This window comes from Anas platyrhynchos, chromosome 2 (genome assembly GCF_047663525.1).
Source record: "Anas platyrhynchos isolate ZD024472 breed Pekin duck chromosome 2, IASCAAS_PekinDuck_T2T, whole genome shotgun sequence".
Lineage (NCBI taxonomy): Eukaryota > Metazoa > Chordata > Aves > Anseriformes > Anatidae > Anas > Anas platyrhynchos.
The window spans coordinates 106,896,102-106,917,969 of NC_092588.1; the positions used below are offsets into that span (position 1 = coordinate 106,896,102).

A 21,868-nucleotide genomic window follows, 5' to 3' on the forward strand; every position below is an offset into this window, starting at 1 on the left:
TCGTACTATCTCTGTGTGCAGGTGAGGGTTAAACTGGTAGGAACATAAAATACTTCGGTGAAATGTGTTTCCTTGCCTCATCTTCGGTGTTCTCGGCGGCTGCTTTGCCCGTGTTGCATAATTCCTCGGTGAGGCTACGTCCTTTAGGGCTGAGCTCCTGGCCCTGCCGTGGGCTGAGTGCCTGTGGGCAGCGGGGTACTCCTGCACTTCATTCCTCCATGCATTAGTTGCTTGTGGAACGCTTGTTCCTACAGATCAAAGAGATTACCAGACCTCTGGGGTTTAGGTGGAAGAAGTTGCAGCTGTGTGAAGGCTGGACATGTGTGGGTTTTTTTGTTTCACATTTAGGCACTGATTAATAGCCCGGTACTGCAGGGAGCCTGCGTGCACTGCTGGAAACAACCAGAGGCTCCAGGCTCCGCGGAGCAATGAGCTTGTGGGCACGTTGCTTCAGCTTCAGCTACACGGGCTTGTGCCTGGAGGCTGGCCTTCCTGATGGGGAAATAGTGGTTGGAGGCTTTATTGATAATCTCCCAAGTATGCGTGTTTTTTATAAGTGTAATTCTTGAGCCTCTCCTTGGATCTCAGAAAACGTTGAAGCTTTTCTGTATCTTTGTGGGATAAATGTTGCAGGTTGTAACCTGAATTACAGACGTGGAAACAAAGGCACAGAGGTTATAAAAGATTTGCTGGAGTCACGTCAGTGCATAAGAGACAAAATCTGCCCCAGAGCTTTCTGACTCTTACTGGTGTCCTACTCTTCAAATTTCATATTTAGTTCAATTTGGGAGCTTCTGCTGTCACAGTACCTCACAGATAGCTTTTATTTCTTAATGGCTTTTTTTTTTTTTTTCCATTTCACTTTCAGCTGCTAATGAAACATATTTTGAATTTTCTTTGAAGGTTGTGATGGTGACTCTGAAGTATTTTGTGATCCATACCTGCCTTTTCTTAGATGATGGTGGAAAATGTGGTGACCATCCTTTGCTTTTATTTTGTCATCTACAACCAAAAGCAGATATCAGATATTTGTTTGGACCGTTCTTAGACAGACTCAAGCATTGAATTGGTGATCTGCTTTTTAGTTTGCATTGTTCCAGGCCAGAAGAAAAGTGTTGTGTGGTAGCATAAAAACATCAGTTGGGACAGAAAACTCTACATGATCATTTACACCGTGACAGTGAGGGGAGACACTAGCAAGGTGAGTTCCCGTTGTAGGAAGTGCTGTGCCAAAAAACCCTGTAATCTTACCAGAAAGCCTTTTAATCATTTTTGGTACCTAAAAGTTGTGTATCTAGGTTGCCTTTAATACCAGAAAACAACCCTCTTTAGAGCTCTGTTTATTCTACCTGTCTGAAACACTTATCCTGGAAAGTGAAGTCTTGTTCTTAGGAGATGTCTGTTTCATTGATTTGTTGTAAGGGGAGCCCAGATGAATAGCTGATGCTAAGCTTCTCAGTTTTAGGTGGCAAAGCCTGTCCATCACAAATCATCTATAGTCTGTCCACCTGACTATAAGGCAAAACATAACAGTGGTAAAACAAATGGATGTGCAGCTGCAAATAGGCAGAGGTGCCTCATGTTGTCATTACACAAGTCTTGGAATTGCCTTCTTGTGAGGTGTGAAGAACTAGAAATGAATCCAGTCGAGGTAGCTGTCTGCATACCTATACATTCCTCACCGACACGTCGCTGCTCTGAAATCTGAAAGGATGAACAATCGCTACAATAGAGCAGCCATCTCCTTCCATGGAGAAATTCTGTCACAGACTGGCAGAGGTGGGAAGAGACCACAGGAAATCATCTAGTCCATCCTACTGCTCAAAGCAGGCTTGCCCAGAGCAGATTGCCCAGAACCTTGTTCTGAGTTTCTTCAAGGATGGGGACTCTACAACCTCTCTGGGTAACTTGTGACACAGTCTAATTATCCTCAGAGTTAAAACAAACAAACAAACAAACAAACAAAAAAAGGTTTCTCTAATGTTTAAATGGTGTTTCTCGTGTTTCAATTTGTGCCTGTTGCACTAGGAGAAGCAGAGGCAGCTCTAGGTGTGTTCCAGCAAAGCTGGGAGGAAGGAAATAAAGTACAAGCTTGCAATAAAGCAGAGAATTCAGGAACAAAAATGCTGAATTTCCGTGGCACAGTACAAATCAGCAGATTCTACAGACTGGAACAGGGGAATCCTTCCAGCCCCAACTGAGATAAATGAGGTAGTTCACACCTTTCAGAACTGCAATTTAAGGCAGCCTGAAAAGCGATGGAGAGAGCCCTCTGTCAGCATATGCTCGGTGCATGCTCTCAATTTTATCTGTATGTGTGAGAGCAAGACAATTGCCTCGTTTTTTTAGAGGCATGCTGGGTTTCTCCAGCACAATTCTGTGGCAGTGGGTGAATTCCACAGGAAAGCTTTACAGCCACAGAACATACAGAGTCTGGAACATGGATAAACTGGTTGGGATAAAATAGAAACCAGCAAAACCTCTGCCAAGATCTGAAGTGAAATGAATAGAGGTTCAAAAAGAGTTCATTCAGTACGCCTGGCTCCTTGTTTCCATCATTTAGGAATAATTATATTTTTGTCACTAACATTGTTTTTAAATGTCAATAGAAACCAGACAACTAGATTTGTAAACCCTGCCCTGTCATATTGAATGTATTAGGTTTTCCACTAACAGTCCCTTTTAAGTAAGGGTGAGGAAGCATTAAAAGCTCACTAACTCTCCAGAGTGAGGAAGCTATTGAAACAGCTCGTTAGGCTTTATGACAAGGAAGCTGAAATATAATAGGCCTAGAGCTTTGTGAAGGAGCCGGCGAGCCGTGGTTGAAGAGAGGACAGTGCCCGAGAGTTTGAAGGCCAGATGATTTGTGCATAGGGGATGTTGGAAGGTTCACAGCAAAATAAACAAATGGGCCTACCCACAGGCGCAGTGTTCAGCTGAGACCAAAATGCTTCCTTTGCTTGGTTTCTAAACATAAGTTTAGAGTTTGTCTAACCAAAGAAGGAGTTTTCACTTAGCATTTCTTCCTCTCCATGCTGGGGCCAAAGAGCCATTTTCTGTTACCTAATTCACCACATTTGTTCTGAACCCAACTTTCCTTAGCCTTGTAACTAGTGAGACTGTGGTCTTTCTGTTAGTCCAGAACAGCATGTGATTCCTTTCTCGCTCTCCTAAATGCGATCTGTTAACTTTGTCCTACCCTACTGTTTCTGTTCTTATCCCTCTGCTTTGGTACTTTGCTTAAATGTGCCTCCTCCATTGCACCTGCCATTCATTTAGCCAGAATTCAGACGATTTGGGATCCTGATGGCTTCTGCTAGAGCAGCTTTGGGTACCTAGGGAAAATGTAAGCTCATTTCTGGCAACACAGATCCAACTAACAAACCAGGCATTTTTCATGTCCTTAGATAAACCACTGTGGTTTTAACAACAGGATAAATAAATGGATAAAAGCTTGTTCCTAGCATTTATGGCTTTGAAGGCAGATTTGAGGATGCGAGTTGACTGTTACTGGATGCAGCGGTTCTTCTGTGGCTTTTGCACACCTCCTTGAGGTGTAGCTCAGAGGTGTGTGACCAGACCCATTCACACTAGCTGAGGACTGAGAGCTCCCCAGGAATTTTCCTTAAAACAACAACAAAAAAATCCAACAGTGTCTCCAGTGGAGAGATGCACTGTAAGGAAACTGTAACTAAAGAGACAGCTTGGACTCGCTGCATTCAGTTCCTGGAGTTTAGCTGCATATAATTCATGGACCTGTCAAAATGCAACAGAGCTTAAGTTATCTGCCACTTAAAACCTGAGTTCTAGAGGCCCTGAGCACAGGTATCACCATTAGCATATGTCAGCTCGAGAAAGAGTCCCTCAAAAGTACATCGGGAAGCTGTTACAGCTAAGGAGTTGTTATAGCTGTTGACGGCTAGCTAGAGAATATTACATTACGCTAACTCAATTTTTCCCAAAGGACAGGAATATTTTACGCTTATTTCCTTTTTCACAGATATGACAGATCTGGGATATGTAAAACAGAAGAGAATAGGGAAGCAGAAACATTTTGAAGATCAGTGTTTTGAAATCCTAGCTTTCTAATACCTTCTTAAATTATATATTTATTCTCTCTTCCTTTTACATAACATAGCTGGCTGCAAAGGAATCGTCTTCCCTGTAAGGCTATAGATTACCAGCGTTTGTTACTGAACTTTCCAGATCATCCGTATCAACATAAAATCACTGCAGCACCTTAAGCGTATCACCAGGCATGCACCAAAAAAAGGTTAGTCCTGCCTCCCTGTGCAAGCACTGTTTCTCTCAGCCCCTGCAGACATTCCTCACATAATCCCACAGTCCCTGAGCAGTTCAGAATAGGCCGACTCGTTCCAGTCCCACCAACATATTCCTAGATGAGTCAGGGAGGACATAGAGCCTTTATGTAACCCTGCTAATGTGCAGAAATGTCACTGTCCGTGAACAATACCAAATGACAGTCAACAGATCTTCATGTGAAAAGGCACAATAAGGCAGGAAAGCAGAGTTGTCACCAGCCTTTATGGAAACTAGTCTGATCTGCCTGCTTTGTTGCACCACATAAAGCTCAGTCTGAAGGATGAAAGGGGTTCATGGAAGAAAAGCAAACAAACAAACAAAAAGAACAAAACTAAAATGTAACAAGCTTTGTCCAGAATTCAAGCAACCTGAAAAATGCCTATTAGTCAAACCTACATTCCTCCAAAGCCACATACTGTGGAGCCTAAGGAACCATCCTAACAACACCGGGATGGATTTCTGTACTTCATGTTCCTATATACCACACTTCTTTGCATGTTTTCTTTTTACCGAGCACTTTAGCTAGAAAGTTGTTGTGCTGCTTCATTATGTGCTGATGGAACAGCCAAGAGTCCCAGCTTCAGAAACTGCATCGCTGAACTTGCTAAGCATCGTATTCTCCCATCTTATGGCTCAGGAATTCATATTCTGATACTGAGCCACTCACTGGCTTTTCTGTAATCACAGTTCTGCTATAGTAAGTTGAAGTCTGTGAAAATCTTGAACTGTCTTTATATTTTCTTTTTCACATGACATATTTCCCCGTGCTTCTTTGAGAATTGTATTTGCAGATAGTGAAGCAGTCTCAGAATAGCAACTTACTTGCTGATTGCATTGTAATCATCGTATGCCCATCACAAACTGCATAATCCTCACTTTACTAATACTCTCTTAGAACAGAAGTTGGAGTCAGGGAAAACTCCAGTGTAGCTAAACTTGGCAGTATCCAATGTGTCCAACAGATGCCAAGTGGAATGTTCTGTAATAAATCATCTCTAGCTGCATCTTTTCTAATATAGCGAGTAAAATATATGAATATGTCATTATGTTAGCAAATGCATACTGTGCAAACCCAATTATGGTTTCTAGCCTCTAAAAATGCAGGTGGTGTATGTTAGTGCTGAAGGGAATGATTTGAGAAAGAAAGAATTTAAAAATGGAAGTACTGTAAATTCAGGTTGCTTAGTGTAAACTGAAACTACTGTTTGTGAGAAAATTTTCATGTCCTCTCCTCTCCTCTCCTCTCCTCTCCTCTCCTCTCCTCTCCTCTCCTCTCCTCTCCTCTCCTCTCCTCTCCTCTCCTCTCCTCTCCTCTCCTCTCCTCTCCTCTCCTCTCCTCTCCTCTCCTCTCCTCTCCTCTCCTCTCCTCTCCTCTCCTCTCCTCTCCTCTCCTCTCCTCTCCTCCCTTTCCAGTCTGCTGCAGACCTGTTTCTTCCTCTTTTTACTGCTGCTCATCTGTGGGGAGAACAAGACCTTGGAAGATCAGGAAAGCAACTTCTATTTCTGTAGAACTTTGTGTAGCTCTCCTTGGGACGTAATTTACAGTCTTAAATACTCACATAAAAGGAAAACTGTTTTCAGGAGGTAATGGGGCTTAGATTAATCAATGTTACTGCACGTGTTCAAATCAATACTCAAAGGAAATATATAAAAAAAATATTTTTAACTCTTTAAAGTACCCAAATATAGTGTAAATAAAGCACTGATCTGCAAAACGGAGAAGTATTTCTCTCAGCAGGATTAAATGAGTTCATTTGATTTTCTTTGAAGGACACAAAACTGCCATTCTGGCCCTTTTCTGATCTTTTTCAGGGTATGATTTTCAAGATGAAATTTGTTCTTTATAAAAAGAAAAAAAAAATGAATGGACTCGCAACTAAAGATTAAAGTAATTTTCTTTATTTGATGTGCAATGATTTGTTTATTTTTCACACAGATAAATTTTGAGGTAAAATGATATATCTGCTTCCAGTTTCTCTTTTTAGGGATATTCAACAGTAGAAAGTGGATCAGAAAGAACTTAAGGAAGGCTGGGGAGGATGGGAGGGAAAATGAAGTGAACTTTAAGGTCAGTGTCATAAAGATACCAATCTAACCCGATTATTGTCTATCCTCTGGAGAGGGGAAAATCTTACAGAACTGCATTAAAGTTGAGAAAAATGAGACGCTGAAAAGAAGAGGAAATTGTAGTACTCTCTGAGGTAGATTATGTTGTACAGTTAATAAATGATCACCACTTAAATTCCTTAAAAAAAAAAAAAAAAGCATGAGTTGTTGAGTTGTTGATGCCATGTAACTGAACAAAAGGCAAATACAAAAAAATCTTGCATTACATCCAAGGAAGTGAGGTGGATTATTACTTAATGTGCAACTGGTTTCTCTTTCATGGAGAAGCAACCAAAGGTCTTATGCTAACAGGAATGTGCTACTTACAAGTTTGCAATGGTCTGTTCCGTATCCTAATGACTGCTCAGTGATCTTTTTATGGTGATGGCATTGTAAAATCTTGATTGTGCCCCACCAGTTGTCTTCGGTGACTCTAGAGCTTCTCCTCCCTGAGCACCCAAGGTTATTTCTAGGCTCACATCCAGCTCAACAAAGAGAAAATCTTGGGGAACCAAAGAGCAGGTCTGTCTTTCTGTCATGCTGTGTAGCTGGCATTTTCTGAGTCGGCACATTTTGAGCCTGGCTGGTTCATGCCCTGGATGCTCAGCATGTCTCTCCCTTGCTGTTGGGCCGTGCCTGGGCATTTTCTCTGTGGTGCTGAGACATGGAAGAGTCAATGGGAGGGCTCCTTCACCTGATCTCTGTCACAGGGGCCAGGTGCAAAAGGACCTCGAATTTTCTACGGGAAGCAGGCTGACTTTTTTTTCCTGTCATATGCTGGAAAAATGGTTACAAGCCCTGTTGAAACATGCATACTAACAGCATTTAACTTCCTCATCTGTTCCAATTTTCAATAAATGCATTTAAATTACCAGTTGTTGGTGCGCTAACTACACTGTTTTGTCTTTCACCTGTGCTTGGATTTGAAATGCAAAACTGTAGATGACGATGCGAATTTTGCCTACTTTATTTGTGAAGTAGCATGTACATTTCTGGCATTTACCTTAAATGTTACGTATAATATGTAGTGCATCTGTTTGCCTTAATGATTAGAGGGACAGGTGAGAGAGGTACTGGACTCAGTACCATGGCTGCCAGCTGCTTTGATGGGGTGCATCAATGGGCTAATAATAATACTTTTGGATTTCTTGAAAGTTTTTGGTGCAGGCTGCTTGAAAATGATTAAGTAGAAATGTTACAGTACAAGCCAATGTCATATCTTAGCCAAGCCTGATGTGAAGAAAAATGGCTTACTTGCTGCTACGCTGCTTTGAAATGCGAGAACTTAAAATACAGGCATGAGTTTACTTTTCCTTTTGTTAGCCCGAGAGCTTGAGAAATGTGCAGAGCTGAGAACACAGACTTTTTTTTCCCCCTGTAACAACTTAAGGTTTCGAGCTTCTGCCGACGCAGAAGGAAATACCATTAGGTAGATACAAGAAAAGCCAATATTCCACGTTATTCGTGCAGACAACTAACGTTTGAAACTTGCATGAACTGCTTCCACTTAAAAGCTGTCAGTCACATTGGTTATAAAAAGCCCGGAGCACTTAGGGGCTGTCAGTCATTTCTCAAAGAGAGAGCTGACATCTTAACATTTACTTTGCCAGTATTTACCAGAGGCAGAAAACCAAAGGGTGAAAATGCAAACGGAAACACACGTTCTCACTGATCACATGGTGCAAGGGAAACATTTGGATCAGGTGTTGTAGTTGCTCACCTCGGAGCCTCCAGTCTTGAGAAGATTTTTCTCTTTTGCTCCGTAAATCGGACTGTTGCAGGCTGGCTCTGTGCTGCTGAAGGAAGAAAGGCTCTTGCAGGCAGTGGCTGTGGAGTCTGCAGTAGCATCGTCGGGCAAGGAAATAGGTTGACTCTGGGCTGTTATGACTAGGGGAGCAGCAAGAAACGTGCAGAAGACTTAAGAAGGGCACCTTGAAGGGCATCCACCTTTCTTTTTTTTTTTTTTTTCTTTTCTTATGCTAATAAGGATGTGGGTGTTGTGATTACCATAGACTGATGATATTTTCTCTTGCAAGAAGGGGATTGGCAGGGAAAGGTATAGGTGGGACTAGTTAATTCAAATATGTCTTCTACTCTTTACATGTAGGTTTCTAGATGTAGTTATCCCTGGACTGCTCTGAGAACTGGTCCTGGTGCTTCGGTGGGACTGCAGCTGTTGAAGCACTGCTCAGCACCTGGGACCTCCAGTCACGACCACTGCAGAAGGTCTCACTGCAAAAGTAAGTGAGGTGCAGAGCTGCTGTGTACACTTATCACAGGCACGAATGCACTGTGCTGCTCAAATGCTGAGCCCTGTTTCATGCAATACCACTCTGAGGTGTACACATGAAGGTAAAAGTGATGTTGTCCTTGAGGCTGCCTCCAGAAATTCAGTGAGGTCTTTTACTGTACCTGAGCAGCAAGTCTCATATTGCCAAAATGTGTGCTTGAAGCAGTCCATATGTGGCTGGTAGCTGTTTTTCTGATCAGACTGTCAGTCTATTAGCTAGCTCAGCCAAACACAGCAACTAAGGAAATGTTGAGGAACTCTGCTTTAGATACTTACTGCTATGAGTGCCTTGTAGAGTCTTCTGGAAGGTCCAGTCCAGCAGTGAGCAGTTTCCCCCATTCACTCTTCTTGGACTGGTGCAGCCCACATCTGCAGCATGTCATTCTCTGGTCAGTCCAGAGGTTTCGTTCCCTGTGCACATCCAAGTGTTAATGGTCTTGTAATCCTGACCCAGCCTCTGGCTCAGCAAGTCATCTTCCATGCAGGGTTCCTCAGGTAAGGAGTAGGGATAGGGAATAAGGATAATTATATAATATAATATGGATAACAAATAAGGATATGGAATTGTGCACCAGATTAAAACCTGTAAATGAGGTTTCTGGAGACATGTTTAAGTATAGATACTCGTGTATAAATTCGTAGAACCACAGAGTCATGTTCCCATTCAGATTCCCATTGTAGTCAATGAAAGTCCAATCCATGCAGATGTTGGAACTAAATGCTTTAATTTACCTTGGAGTAGACACCTCTCAGATATCAGCCGAATAGTTCTCTAAGCATCACTGACTATCTGGAGTAGGTTTCCCGTGGCCATTATAGGAATTCAGATAATTACTGCATATTAAGTTGCGTAAAACCTGCTTTGGTAGAAGGGTTGGACCCAATGATCTTTCGAGGTCCCTTCCAACCCCTACAGTTCTGTGATTCTGTGATTCTGTAATCTGCAACCAAATTCCACCCTGGGAGCCAGCTAGTGACAGATCTCTGGGGGACTTCTGCACCAGGTTTATAGCCTGGACTTGAAACTCGTGTTCCCACGTGTATGGAGCTACCACATTTTCTTTAGTAGTAGGGCTGTCTGATGTGGAATATGCACACTTTAACCTTCCTGCATCTTTAGCTTGGATATAGGTAGTCCTACAGCTCCAGCAGCCCAGAGTTCACTTTGGATAAGTAGAGCAAGTATTTAGCAATTATTTTTGATCTGTGTGTGTCTGCGTATGTATGTATCCGAGTTGTATATTAAGCAGCGGTATGGAAAATATCAATTTAGGTTATGGATATGGATAAACTAATTACCTGTCAGTCGGGAAGGTCTTGCTGCTGAGCGCACAGAAGTGCCTACATGCACCTGTGCTTAAGGAAGCTGTGTCACATCACAAGCAGATTACAGCAGGGTTCAGGTAGTACAATGAGATCAAAGGATGGATACCAAGGAAAAAGCATTTTTCCACCATTTCTTCTACGCCATGTCCATCTATCACTTTATAAATGCATCAGTACTGTATTCTCCAGTACTTTATTTTCATACTAGGGATTTCTTTCTTCCCTTAGGGAGACTCTTTGTCTTCCTTTCAAAGGTAAATAAAGAATGCTCTTCACCATAATATATGTTAAAAAAAAAGGAACAGAAAACATCATGTCCCTATATACAGCTTGAATACCCGATAGATGTTTACATCAATTCTCTGCTTAGGTCTTAGAGCCAAAAAAAAAAAAGAGAAAGGCCATGTTTAGCATGGATCAGAGGTTGAGGGTAAGGGAAAGTTCAATAGTTTAGTATAAGAAAATTTGGAGTGAAGGTAGATTGAGAGTTTTCCTAATAGAGACATCTACTAGTATGGGTAATAGTCTCCTATGGTCCATGTAGGTGAAAAACACAGTGCAAAAGAGAGCTGCTGTTCCAGCCTCTTCTCTCCTTTGCACCCTGTGGTCCATATCTTGGGGCCCTCTCTTGTGCATGGCTCACAGGGTCAGGAAAACAAGCCACGGCTGCATGCACTGATTATCCCTTTGTTCCCCTCTATTGGTACAAAAAACTAGAAATCTCTTGAAGTCACAGCTTGGCGCTCTACCAAACAAAGAGATGATTGCAGCTGAGAGTGTCTAGGACTTGTCGGCCTCCAGCCTGCTGCATAGGTGTGGGCACCACATGTCATTCCCTGGAGGGCCGATTCCTTGTCTGCAGATTGTGAGCTGGAGACCCGTCCAGCTGCTGTACAGGTTACTCTTACTGGTTGAATGCCAGTGCGCAGTGTGGGGGATCTTGAGGGATCTTGGGATGAATTAAACACAAATTCCATTCATTCCTTCTTATCAGAGAATTTGAGGGTTAACTTGTTTTGTGCCTTAATTTGTAAAAGTCCAATCGTAAGCAGTTGGAAGAGACCTAACAAACTCAAGTCCCATCACCTCAAATTTGGACTGTTTAAGGTAAATTTCAGATCTTGTCATCAGTTCCTTTGGAAAAGTGGATTCTTCTAACCTGAGGGAACAGCTTCCCTACTTTTATCTTACAATCATAACTAGAATACAAGAGGAACCCCTTGCAGGCGAAGGAGAAGAGTAACTGACCTAAAATATTGACTTTGTTGTGGGAAAATCATCAGCTATCAATGGCTGCATGTACTTAAGATGACTTCTATCTCTGAACAGCATCCAAGCATTTAGACATGATCTTAAAAAAGATATTGAAATGACTTCTGAAATTGTCATTGTGATTTGATGGCTTTTGAGGCTTAACAGATTTAGGTAACATACCTTTAGGAAGGCCTTTTTCCTTACAGCTCTGGATGTTATAGGAAAATTTACTACAATTCTTGTGTGCCAATAGTAAAAAGGGTTAAACTGTGAAAAAAAATTTACTATAAAAAGCTGATTTTGTTGTAAAATGACTAATGGCATGGAATTCTAATATGCATGGGGATTTGAGAAAAGCAAACATTGAACATATTACCAAGTATCCTTGGAGCAGGACACAAGGCAAGTGCAGGTATTCCTTTTGCAAATTTCAGGCAACTTCCAGGACTGTTGCAAGAAGGCAGAGCTGAGTGTTGCTAGTGCCAAGCATTTGCGAGTCAGGTCCTGAAATGTCATGAGCCTGGTTTGGAGAAAAAAACAAACAAACAAACAAACAAACAAACAAAAAAAGTTGCAGTAATTTCTGGCTTAATTTTATTTGTCTTTTGACGTATTTGTACTTTTTTTTTTTTTCTTTTTCTTTTTTTAAGTCTTTAGGCTTTCCACTTTCTAGTTTTCTCCACCACAGCAAAGCTCTAATGCATGTTTTCTTCAGTAAGAGCTGAGATGACTGGAGCACTAAATGACTTGAGAAAAAGGGTCTTCAAGACAAACACCGAATCCTGTGAGATTCATAGTGAAGCTTTTGGTGTTGGCAGCATAAAAGGAGGGGGAATTTGCAAAGGCTCCCCAGAGAGAGGGGAATAAAGGGAGAGGGAGCTCCAGAGGGCCACCTGAAGAGTTCAGCCAGGCTTCTCCTCTGGATCACCGTGTTCTCCACTGGAGCTGCTGTAGAGAAAGGTAGCTTTTGTGAATAGCTCTTTGAGTGCCACACGAAGAGAGGCTTTTAATGTAAGGAGCTGCACGTGGCTGTGCTGATTTCCAACAACACAGGGGCTGTATACACAGGCCCTGACCGACATGCGGCGCTCCGGCCACTCCGAGGGGCAGCGTTTGAGTGTGTGCGTGTCCATACCGAGCATTTGCTGCCGGATACCTGCCTGAGTTTGGGAAAGGGGTGATAAACAGGTTTGTGACAGCCCGTTTGATACGCTGTGACGCTAATAGCTTGAAGGAGCACTCGGTAGGTAGAGAAGCGCTGCGAGGGGTTAGTCAGTCACCAGCATGCTCACAGCGCCGTGCCAGCAGTGGGCTGTGAGTTGGAGCCAGACAGTTGGTGAGCTCTCCTGTAGGCATCCAGACAAGCCTGCTCCGAGATGACATTTGCTTCGCCACAGATCTGTCACGGCTCATTTTTCACAGCCCTGTTGAAGTGGCTTATTTATTATCGTCTGTTCTGGTGTTATATCCTGGACACGGGAGAACTGTTTTACCACGCCGCGGTGCCAGGAATTCCTCGTCGCTGCGCAATCCGACGCCGGGAGAGCGCTCGGGGTAAGGCTGGACGCTTTCCTCAAGGCTGGTGCTGCTAAGGACGGGCACTCCAGCTGGAGCTGACGAGGCGGATCCGAGGCATTGCAGCACAAGTTAGTGGTTTGGTTCGTAAGTGACCTCTGAGTGAGGAGGTACCAGATTTGTCACACTTCCACGAGCCCCGGCTCTGGAAATCAAATCCAAGGCTGTAGTCAGCAGAACAACTTGACCTTGGATTTAGGCAGCCCTGTCATTAGCCCATGCGGGATCTGTCGAAGTCGCGTTATCAAGAGCAGCAGTTCTCAGCTGTGCTCCCCGCGTCCTGCAAAGCCAGGCTGCCTTAAAAGGTTAATGTTTTAAGGCACTGGGGTAGCCCACAGTGCATTCAAAAAGCTGACAGTGATCCATGAGCAGAGTGCTGGGGAATTACTGCCACTGCTGCCCTAGAGCAAGAAGTTTTCAGTGCTGCTGTTAACAGGAAAATGAGCTAATCTGTTTCAGGAATGGCAGCAGAACCTGGCTGCTGCGTTTTCCAGGCTTACTGAATCATTCTTACAATCTTCTTTCCTTGCCCTGTATCAAAATAACTCTCACGGCGCTTGAATGCTTTAAAACCACGTTTTTAGGAGAGCCGCTCACCTTTCTCCGGGTCTGCTCTTCTGATTGGATTTGTGTTGCTATGCTGGAATAATATTTCCCCAAATCCGTATCAGTATGATCAATTAAATTAGTGGCTAAAATCTGTCATCCAAGATGACTCTCTGTTGTTATGAGGAAGGAATCAGATTGATTTTCGTTGGAACCAGGCTAGTGCGAAATGTCAATTGCCATGGGAAAAAGTATCCTGCTGTATGTGCTGCAGAAAATGAAGCTGAGCCCATGGGGGAACACTTATGATCAGTGCATGTAGGTTTTAAAGTGATCCAGCACAAGAATGCATTTGTTTCTAATTGTTTTTGTTGTCTGTACAGGGGTAGAAGCGGGCGGTGGCGTGGCCCTGTTGTGCCTTGCACAACCACATGCTTGCAGTTGGAAGAATTTGAATGAAGCAGCAGATAACAGCAGTCCTTTCTCTAGCCTGCAGCGAGGAGGTAGGACTGATGGATTGCACGAGTTTAGGTGGAGGGGAACCAATGCCTGTTCTCCTTGGGCCAACAATTACAGCCATTTCACCCTACTGCTTCCCCCACTGGGCCCAGTTTAGCCCAGTCTAGCAGTGGCAATAGCAGGAGGCTTTTCTGTCACAGTAATCAATGGTGGGGTTAGAGCAAGAATTCAGCTAGTTAGCTAGAATAAATGACCGGGGGCTTGAAGCAATGAAGGGCTATAGAGTGTTAAAAAAATGGGCTGAAGACTATCTAAAAAAGTGTTGTCACTTGCTGAGAAGGTTGCTTTGCCAGCTAGTCTAAGTCCAAATATTAATGTTGTTAGGATTTATTTTTTTTAAGAAACTGTAGCATGAATGGAAAATTTATGGAAGATTTTGAGGCTTCTCTATTTTTAAATAAAATGGAGCCTTGTTACTTCATTAGGGCATGCAAAGTGGCTAGAAACAAAACTAAAATTAATCTGTTATAATCCAACAGAATACAAAAGTGAGCATAAAACAATGATAGGAAAAATGAACCCAGATCTGCTGCTGAAGTCTAATAAAAGAAATGTAACAAGTAACAAAGGAAGCTCATTTTACTTGTTTTTGTGAAGTTGGTTGGATTAGCAATGTTCTGTGAAAATACTGTACCTCGGGCAACGGAGTGCAGGTTTTTCCAGAACGTGTTTAAATGTTCTCATTGCTCGTGTGCTACTAAAAAGGGAAAATTATAACACACGGTTCTCTGAATTCTAACCTGATGTTTTAATTCGCCAAACACAAGTGTGGAGTTGTTCAAAGATTTAATCTCTGCTGTCCCCGTCATTGCACAAAAACTTGCAGTTACCTGACAGAGAACCGCAGGAGGTAGGTGATGTTTGTGCCAGCCTGGCTGGGCACTCTGCATTATCCTCCATCGCCACCAAAGCGAGCTGATGAATCAGAGCAATTCTGGGTTTGCAGCTGTACAACCAGGAGCAGAAGTTGGCCTGTTGGTTCTTAACAGAGCTGGAGTGTGTTTATCTGTTAGGCAGGCTTCCTAATGAAAAAAAAAAGAGTCATTATGCATTAGGACAGGCTGTATTAATTATTAATCTCTCCTCCCACATGATGCAAGCAGTCTTTTATGAGCGCGTGGTCTGTTTCAACCAAATTTGACACTGGCCTGGGACGTATTAAGTGTCTGTGAAGTTCTCAGAAGGAGGTGGCTGGGAAGCAGTGAGGAACTGCTTAGGTTTGCAGGCTGCAGGACCCAGAACTTGGTGCGTGGTAGACATCAGAGCATCTGTGCCAGAACAAAACCCCTAGACAAGTGCTCGTGGGATCTACTGCTCGCGGAGCTGAAAAAACACTTGTTGATCCAGGCGGATTCTGCTTCTGCTCAGGGCTCTAAATAATTTTGTGTTTGTAAAATAGTCTTACAGGTACTAACTGGTGCTGACAGCCGAAGTGGTTATGCTACCAGCGGAAACAGAAGCAATAAAAAACATAGCAAAAGTGCCCTGCGTTGCCACGTGGCCAAAAAAGCATCTCAACATGGTTTTAAGATGCTGAATTTAGTAAATGTGCTATCTGCCGTGACCCTGCAGTGATTCTCATTTCATCAAGCAAAACCCAAATGTACGCATTTCGTTGTTTGTGTGGCATTTGTGTGCATGGTGGTATCTCTGCAGACCAAAAACCACTCTGATTAAACCTGTTGCTTGCAGATTCAGTGGTTTTAGCTAATTTCCTTTGTGCATTAAATTGCAATACCTTTCTCTTGTATTCAGGGAGCAATATACTGCTTGTGGCTAATTTTAACATCTCTGTGTTCCTGTGCACAGGAAGCTAAAAGATTCTGCTTTCTTGGCAGAAAACAGTGGTGAGTACAGATCCTATTAAATTTGAGTCAGTATGGTGATTTCTTTTGCAAGGGGAGAAAAATTGAGAGGAAACAATCGTACAAAGTCCACATGAAAAAGATTATCTGTTAAGAAAAAAGCCTGGCTAGCTGATGTACCATGGTCTCATTTTCAAAAGCTACTTAACCTCCTGGGTGTCCAGCAAACCTCGGACACCTTCAAGTGAGGTCTTGTGGTGTGGAGCTCCCAGAAGCTTTGGGCTGAGTCTAGAGCTGCCATTCAGCCCTTCAGCTCCCCACACAGGGATACCAAAGCTGTGGTCCTTGGGCCAGATCTGCAGTCCATACCCTCCTGCTGCCTTTCTCAAGGGTCCCACAGGTCTGTCAGGGTCTGATGGGGATCCGTGTTGGTCCTGGTGACCCAGCTACAGCAGGATTTTTCATCTTTTTCTGACATTAGTTTTGCGCAAGGTTGTTCTCATAGCCCTGCCTCAAAGTTTGCATTTACTTCACAGGGCAGGGTAGCGTGTCACAAGCTCACACTGATGAAAATGGGGGTGGTGTGTGTGTGTGTACAAATTCTCGTGTCATTTCTGCTTGCTCTGCTGCTATTTCATTTTACTTAGTCTTCCCTGTTTCTGTTTTCATCGCATTCCCTGTCTTCTTACTCTCTGCTTTTCTACTTGGTCCACCTTTCCTAAATATCCATATTAATTCAATCAGCAAGTAAACCATTAAATGAGGAATCCTGCAGTTTGAATACAAAACTCTGATTCATACAGGAAGTGGTTTTTTCTTTGTTTTAATGAAAACAGGCTCAGCAGCTCACAGACACACACACACAAAAAAAAAAAGCACATGGAAAATGTGTGTAATCTATTTGTGCTTCAGCTTTGAGGAAAATGTTTATGTTGTGCCATGGTTAATACAAATTAAATTATTGTTAAATTCCCAAATGATTTTTTTGTTGTTTGACAGTGGGATAGGCCCATGCCTTTTTTTATTTGTAGGAACAAGCAGAAAACAGAAAATGGTCTTACTGAAATGATTTGTTGTTTTGGTTTACAACCATGAAAGGGAATGGCATTTGCTGGGCTGCATGTGTCCCCGGCTGTGGGCAGCACACATTTCTATGGTTAGGATGTAAGATTATTCCTAGAAAAAAAATACCGAGTTGTCTTCCAGCCCTTAAGTCAGGCTTGTATGTCGGATGTGTATGAAAGTGGCTAATGTGTGCCTACAATAAGCTTCACTCTTCCAAAAACTGATAATCATAAGCACACTTCGTTGCATTTCCACAGAACCTCCGGCTCTCTTTTCCTTAAAGCTTCTGAAATTTGCATCAAATTTATGAATGAACCGAATACAAATGATCTGCAAGTTAAAGGACAGTCTACCTGTGCTACTTCCAAAGCTATTAGCCTTGCTTAAAAGAGTAGCACTTTTCAGATGTAAAATATTGGCAGGGGTTAGGACATAAATGCACTGTTTTTTCCCCTCTTTGCTTTGTGGATCTCGGATTCAATTATGCTTTCTGCGAGGCTGTGCAAAGTTGCATTTAAAATTCAAAAGTTCAAGTACAATTTATTAGGGCTGATTAGTTTCTGTTCAGGAAACATGGGTACCTTTTCAAAGCTATTTTTTATCTTCGTAGTAACTGCGAGATTCACCTGTGGCTTTGGAAAGAAAATATTAAGAGCAGTTTTAATATAAAAAATGGAGGAAATGCCATTTTTCAAGAAGAGAATAATCCAGGCTTCTTACTTTTTCCTACCTCTGCCATCCATCCGCAATGGGCTAGAAGGAATTATTGGTGATATGGAGAATTGAAATGCCTTTTTCATTTACAGGGCATATAGCCACCAAGCTGAGGGTCAAGGTGTCTTTTAGATAAATAAAGCAGTGAAGAAAACAAAGAACTACTGCTCTGTAAAAAATCAGAAATACTTAACGAAAGGTGAAAGCAAGCCATACCACAATGCTTATTTCTTGCCAGAGATCCTTCCACACCTGCAAGTCACACGGGGTAAATAGGGAGGCTTTGTAGTGTGACCCACAGGGTCTTTGGGACCAGTGTAGAATATTAGTTCCAAAGTCATGAAAGATTATTTCTCTCTAGAGCAATTTCTAGGACTTCATTTTGTAGCAAAGTTTGCCAATCAAAAGTTCCAAAATCACAAGTCCCTCTTCCTCTGCTAAAAGACTGAGATTTTTTTTGCATGCTATAAACTTTACTTTTTTTGTTTTTCCTCATTACTTCTGTCTCTCTCTCTTTCTCTTCAGTCACACAACTAGCCAAAATTTCCTTTTCAGTAAGGTCACTGAAAATTTCCAGTTAATGTGATAACTTACGATTTTAAGAAAAATTAGTTGTGCAAAAATTGGTTTCACAGGAAAACAGCTCCTTAAACTTCGGGGTTTATTGTCATCAGAAAAATATCTACAATTCAATTAGTGTTCAGGAAATATATCCTATAGTAATAGGGATTTTTTTTTTTTAATTTTGTTATGAAAAAAAGATAATTCTGAGCACGCAGGATTTTATGGGGTAATAACTTGAGAAATTAACTTAATCTTCATTGCAATGAGAAGTTTAAAATCAGCAAGTACAGGATGAGCATACAGATTAAGCAACACCAGGGAAAATATGAAAGGCTTACAGTTTTAGCTCTATATTTGCTACTGTACATATGGAACTAAGAGACTGCAAATCACATGGGTTAATGAATCCAGTCCTTGCTTCTGACCTGCAATTCGCAAAAAAAAAATGTGCTTTTGTCTTAGAGAAGTCTCTGTGGGATATACTAGAATACATTACTTTGTTTGCAAAGTTGGAACCTTGTGTTATATTCATGATTTTCTTTCAATTTTGTTCTTTCTATTCTAGCTTTCTGGAAATTTCAAATTTGCCTTTACATGTTTATTTAAAAACATATTGAAAATAGCCTTCTACCAAAATGTCATCTCTTTTTAGCATTTTAAGGAAACTTCAATGTTCTTGTTGGGTGTGATTATTTTTCTTCTTTTTCTGGACTCAGGTGGTGTTTTATAAAATGAGAGCGAGGTTGTTTTCATTTCTTTTGTTTTCCTCTCTCTCTTCCCTCTGCCTATACCCTCCCTTGAAATTCAGCTAGCAGAACCGAGATTTTTGTCTCTATAATCATACATTGTCAACAATGACAAGAGGTGTAATTACCTTCATAATCAGATTATATCATGAATCACAATCTCTCAAATGTTTAATTTCGTTGGCTGTGAGTCCAGACAGCTACCCACAACTGCCAAGTACATAAATGTTTGCCGGTCTGTTATTTGTTTCCATAAACTCAAGTGCAACTAACTTGTAAAAAGTATTAGTCTCCTGTTCAGGAGTTTTAAAGAAATCACCATGTTTCTATAGCAAAGATTCAGTCGCTCTGAAGTCATCGCGTGTGCACATATCAGCCTTGGATTTCAACGGGGAAGGATTTTTATTTTTTAAACTTGGTTTGGGTTAAATTCTTGCTATAAGCAAAGTTAAAAGTACTGCCACTTAGAGGACAAGGGAGCATGAGAGAACGCAGCTTGCTGGATTTATCTGGACCAGACTGAGAGGATTGGATAAAGCCTAATGAATTAAACAGGCTTTTGAAAAATCACTGGTATTTTAAATAGCAACTTTGGACTTGTTCAATTGCTCCAGAGACTTAAAATGGTGTGGTAGGTCACTGTCAGAGACTTCAGCTTAAGAATAAGGGTCAAATCTTGGTGCTGTGGAAATGAACAACAAAAGTCCCTTAGATCCCAGAAAGGGGTCGTGATTTAACCCAGAGTCCAGCTTTTTCCCCTTGCCAAAGCAGACGCTGAAACACAAAACAATTGCCGGAGAGAGCAAAGGAGAAGAGAGAATTTTCCATTCTCAAACAGGCATTAATCAAACAAGCCATTTTGTAAAGGAAGACATAATAAAGAAGGCTTACTCACAGTTAAGGGAATTTTTATGTCCCGGGGTTTGTCCAGCTTTGCCAAGCTAAGTCGAAAACAAGGCGGGAGGGGGGAGAAGGCCATAGAAAGAAGTATCTTGGCTACTCTGAGCCAGTGCAGAGAATGAAACACCTCAAGTTCTTGAGCTATTTTTAAAGCATACGTCCAAAGAAGAACATCGGAAAAAAAGCCCAGAACTGTAGTGAAAGTGTAAGTGGACCTAGATCAACGGGAAGTTTGCTGTGATTCTGACAAGCTTTAATTTGCCAAAACTGTGCTTGTACTGCAGTAGTTTCCCTATATCCCCACAGTGCAGATGTCTTCAGGAGTAGGAGGGTTGCTCCTCCCATTCCAGTTTCCTAGAAATGGATGAAAGCTTAAAGATTTCTACATGCAGCATTATTTTTTTTTTTTTTTTCCCACCAGCAGACCTATTTCTCAACTGGAATTTTTCATTTCCCTCTCTATGCAGAAGTCTTTTACAGTTCCTTGCCGCTGGGGGCAATCTAATACAGATATTGACTTGGCCAGCACTGCTGGTTCTTTGCAACCACCGTCCTGTGGAGTTCATTACAGTTCAACCATCTAACTTAGAAGAAAGAAATGGTACACTAAGGCCAGATTAAAAAAAATAATAAAAAAATAAAATAAATACATCTACTCTGTTTCACTAGAAAATGAGGAGATGTTTATCTCTGAGTAAGAAGGAAAGATGATAGCAACTTTAAGATTTAAATTGATCCAAGTATATGATGCTAAAGATCCTAAATGGTTTCAAATTGCGGAAGATTATCTTGTAATTTGTATATATTGCTTCTGTAGGCTGCTGAGGAAGCTAATTGCGATACATCCTGTGGTTAAGTTATCATCTTTCTCAATGACTGAAGATCATAATTTTATCTTTAGGTGAGTTTAATGCTCTCCGTCTGTTACGTTCATTTGTATGCTGGAGCAGTGCTGACAAGCCTCCTGTTGTTCCATGTAGCATTTGTGTCAGCCAACCAAGTTAGGGGAAGATTCACCTCTATGAAATTACAACGCTGGAAATGAGCTCAGCCTCCAGAGAACCACATTTCTTTTTTTCTTTAAATGTGGCCAGCGAATAGCGTCTGAGGCTGGAAAGAGGCTCTTGGTCTGCGTTCACGTGGATCCTGACCGACCTGAGTGCTCATCTGCAAATAGCAAAGCAGGTAGAGATGAGAGATACCAGCGGTGGGGAAAGCTGGTTGTTGTCATGAGCAGCATTCCCCTTGCTGCATGATAACTACACGATAAGAGCAGCCTACACAGGGCAACTGCCACAAAAACGGGAGATGTGATCGCCTCCATTTGCTCTCACCTCAGCAGCAGGAGCATGGGCCCCCGGAGGAACAGCTGCACGCACCAGCTTTGTTCCAGTGTTGTATTTTATTCTTTAGCTAACATAGCAGATACTGGCCAGGTCAGAGACACTGCCAGGGAAACTTTTGTTTCCTTAAGCAGAAGGGTAAATGAAACACTGGAAGGGTTTCTTAATTCTCAAATGTTTTTTTTATATACAGGCGGGGTGCTGTGAAAGACCGTGCTAATTCTGTCCCTGTAGCATCCAGTTGGATAGATGGGGAGTTGTGGCAGAGCTCAATATATTCTTCTGCTGCCACGTTCTCTTCTTTTGAAATGCTCTCCTAGCTCTTCTACAGCACAGATTTGGATCTTTTGCATATGAGGCTCTTTTCTTAGCTTGCTAAAGTGAAAAGTGCGTGGGGAATGACAAAAGGAAGATGCATGTAACCACAAAGCAAGGGCAGGAGCAAATTATTTCCAGCTATCTTAAAAAGACGTGTAGGTTTGAAAAACTAAAAAAAAAAAACTAAAAAAATCTAGGAATGTATGGCTGCTTTTTGTAAGTACTCACACTTCAGTGATTTATCTCTGACAAGCCCCAGATGAGACAACAAGGTAATCCTGGCAGTTCTGGTCATAGGAAGGGTGCCCCTGTAATGGAGCAAAGTTTGAGGAAGAAAAGGTAGGAGAAGGAGAAGAAAATAGCTTAGCAGACTTGGGTGCGGAATTAGTTTAGGGTAGATGTGAAATCATCCCTCCTGGATCTGAGTACAGCCTCCAAAAATGTTTAGGACTATTTGGTTTGGATTTAGGCCTG

The 21,868-nt window shown here is 42.0% G+C and overlaps 2 long non-coding RNA genes across 4 annotated transcripts in view; one reads left to right on the forward strand and one right to left on the reverse strand.

The window, feature by feature from the left end:
• Positions 1 to 3,899: 3,899 nt before the first annotated feature.
• Positions 3,900 to 21,868, forward strand: part of LOC110353364 (uncharacterized) — a 64,970-nt gene continuing 47,001 nt past the window's right edge. The window contains exons 1-2 of the long non-coding RNA XR_011806864.1: positions 3,900 to 4,273; positions 8,537 to 8,669. This is a non-coding gene — a long non-coding RNA (uncharacterized lncRNA). The remainder of the gene's footprint in view (positions 4,274 to 8,536; positions 8,670 to 21,868) is intronic.
• On the reverse strand, positions 7,771 to 20,280 carry LOC101803317 (uncharacterized). 3 transcript variants are annotated; one of them, XR_011806866.1, is made up of 5 exons: positions 19,729 to 20,280; positions 14,770 to 14,961; positions 11,676 to 11,819; positions 8,996 to 9,209; positions 7,771 to 8,316 (listed from the first exon to the last, which is right to left on the reverse strand). It is a non-coding gene; the product is annotated as an uncharacterized lncRNA (long non-coding RNA). The 3 variants fall into 3 exon arrangements; XR_011806865.1 differs by having other exon boundaries at positions 8,996 to 11,819; XR_011806867.1 differs by lacking the exons at positions 7,771 to 8,316; positions 8,996 to 9,209; positions 11,676 to 11,819 and adding an exon at positions 11,826 to 13,019 and having other exon boundaries at positions 19,729 to 20,273.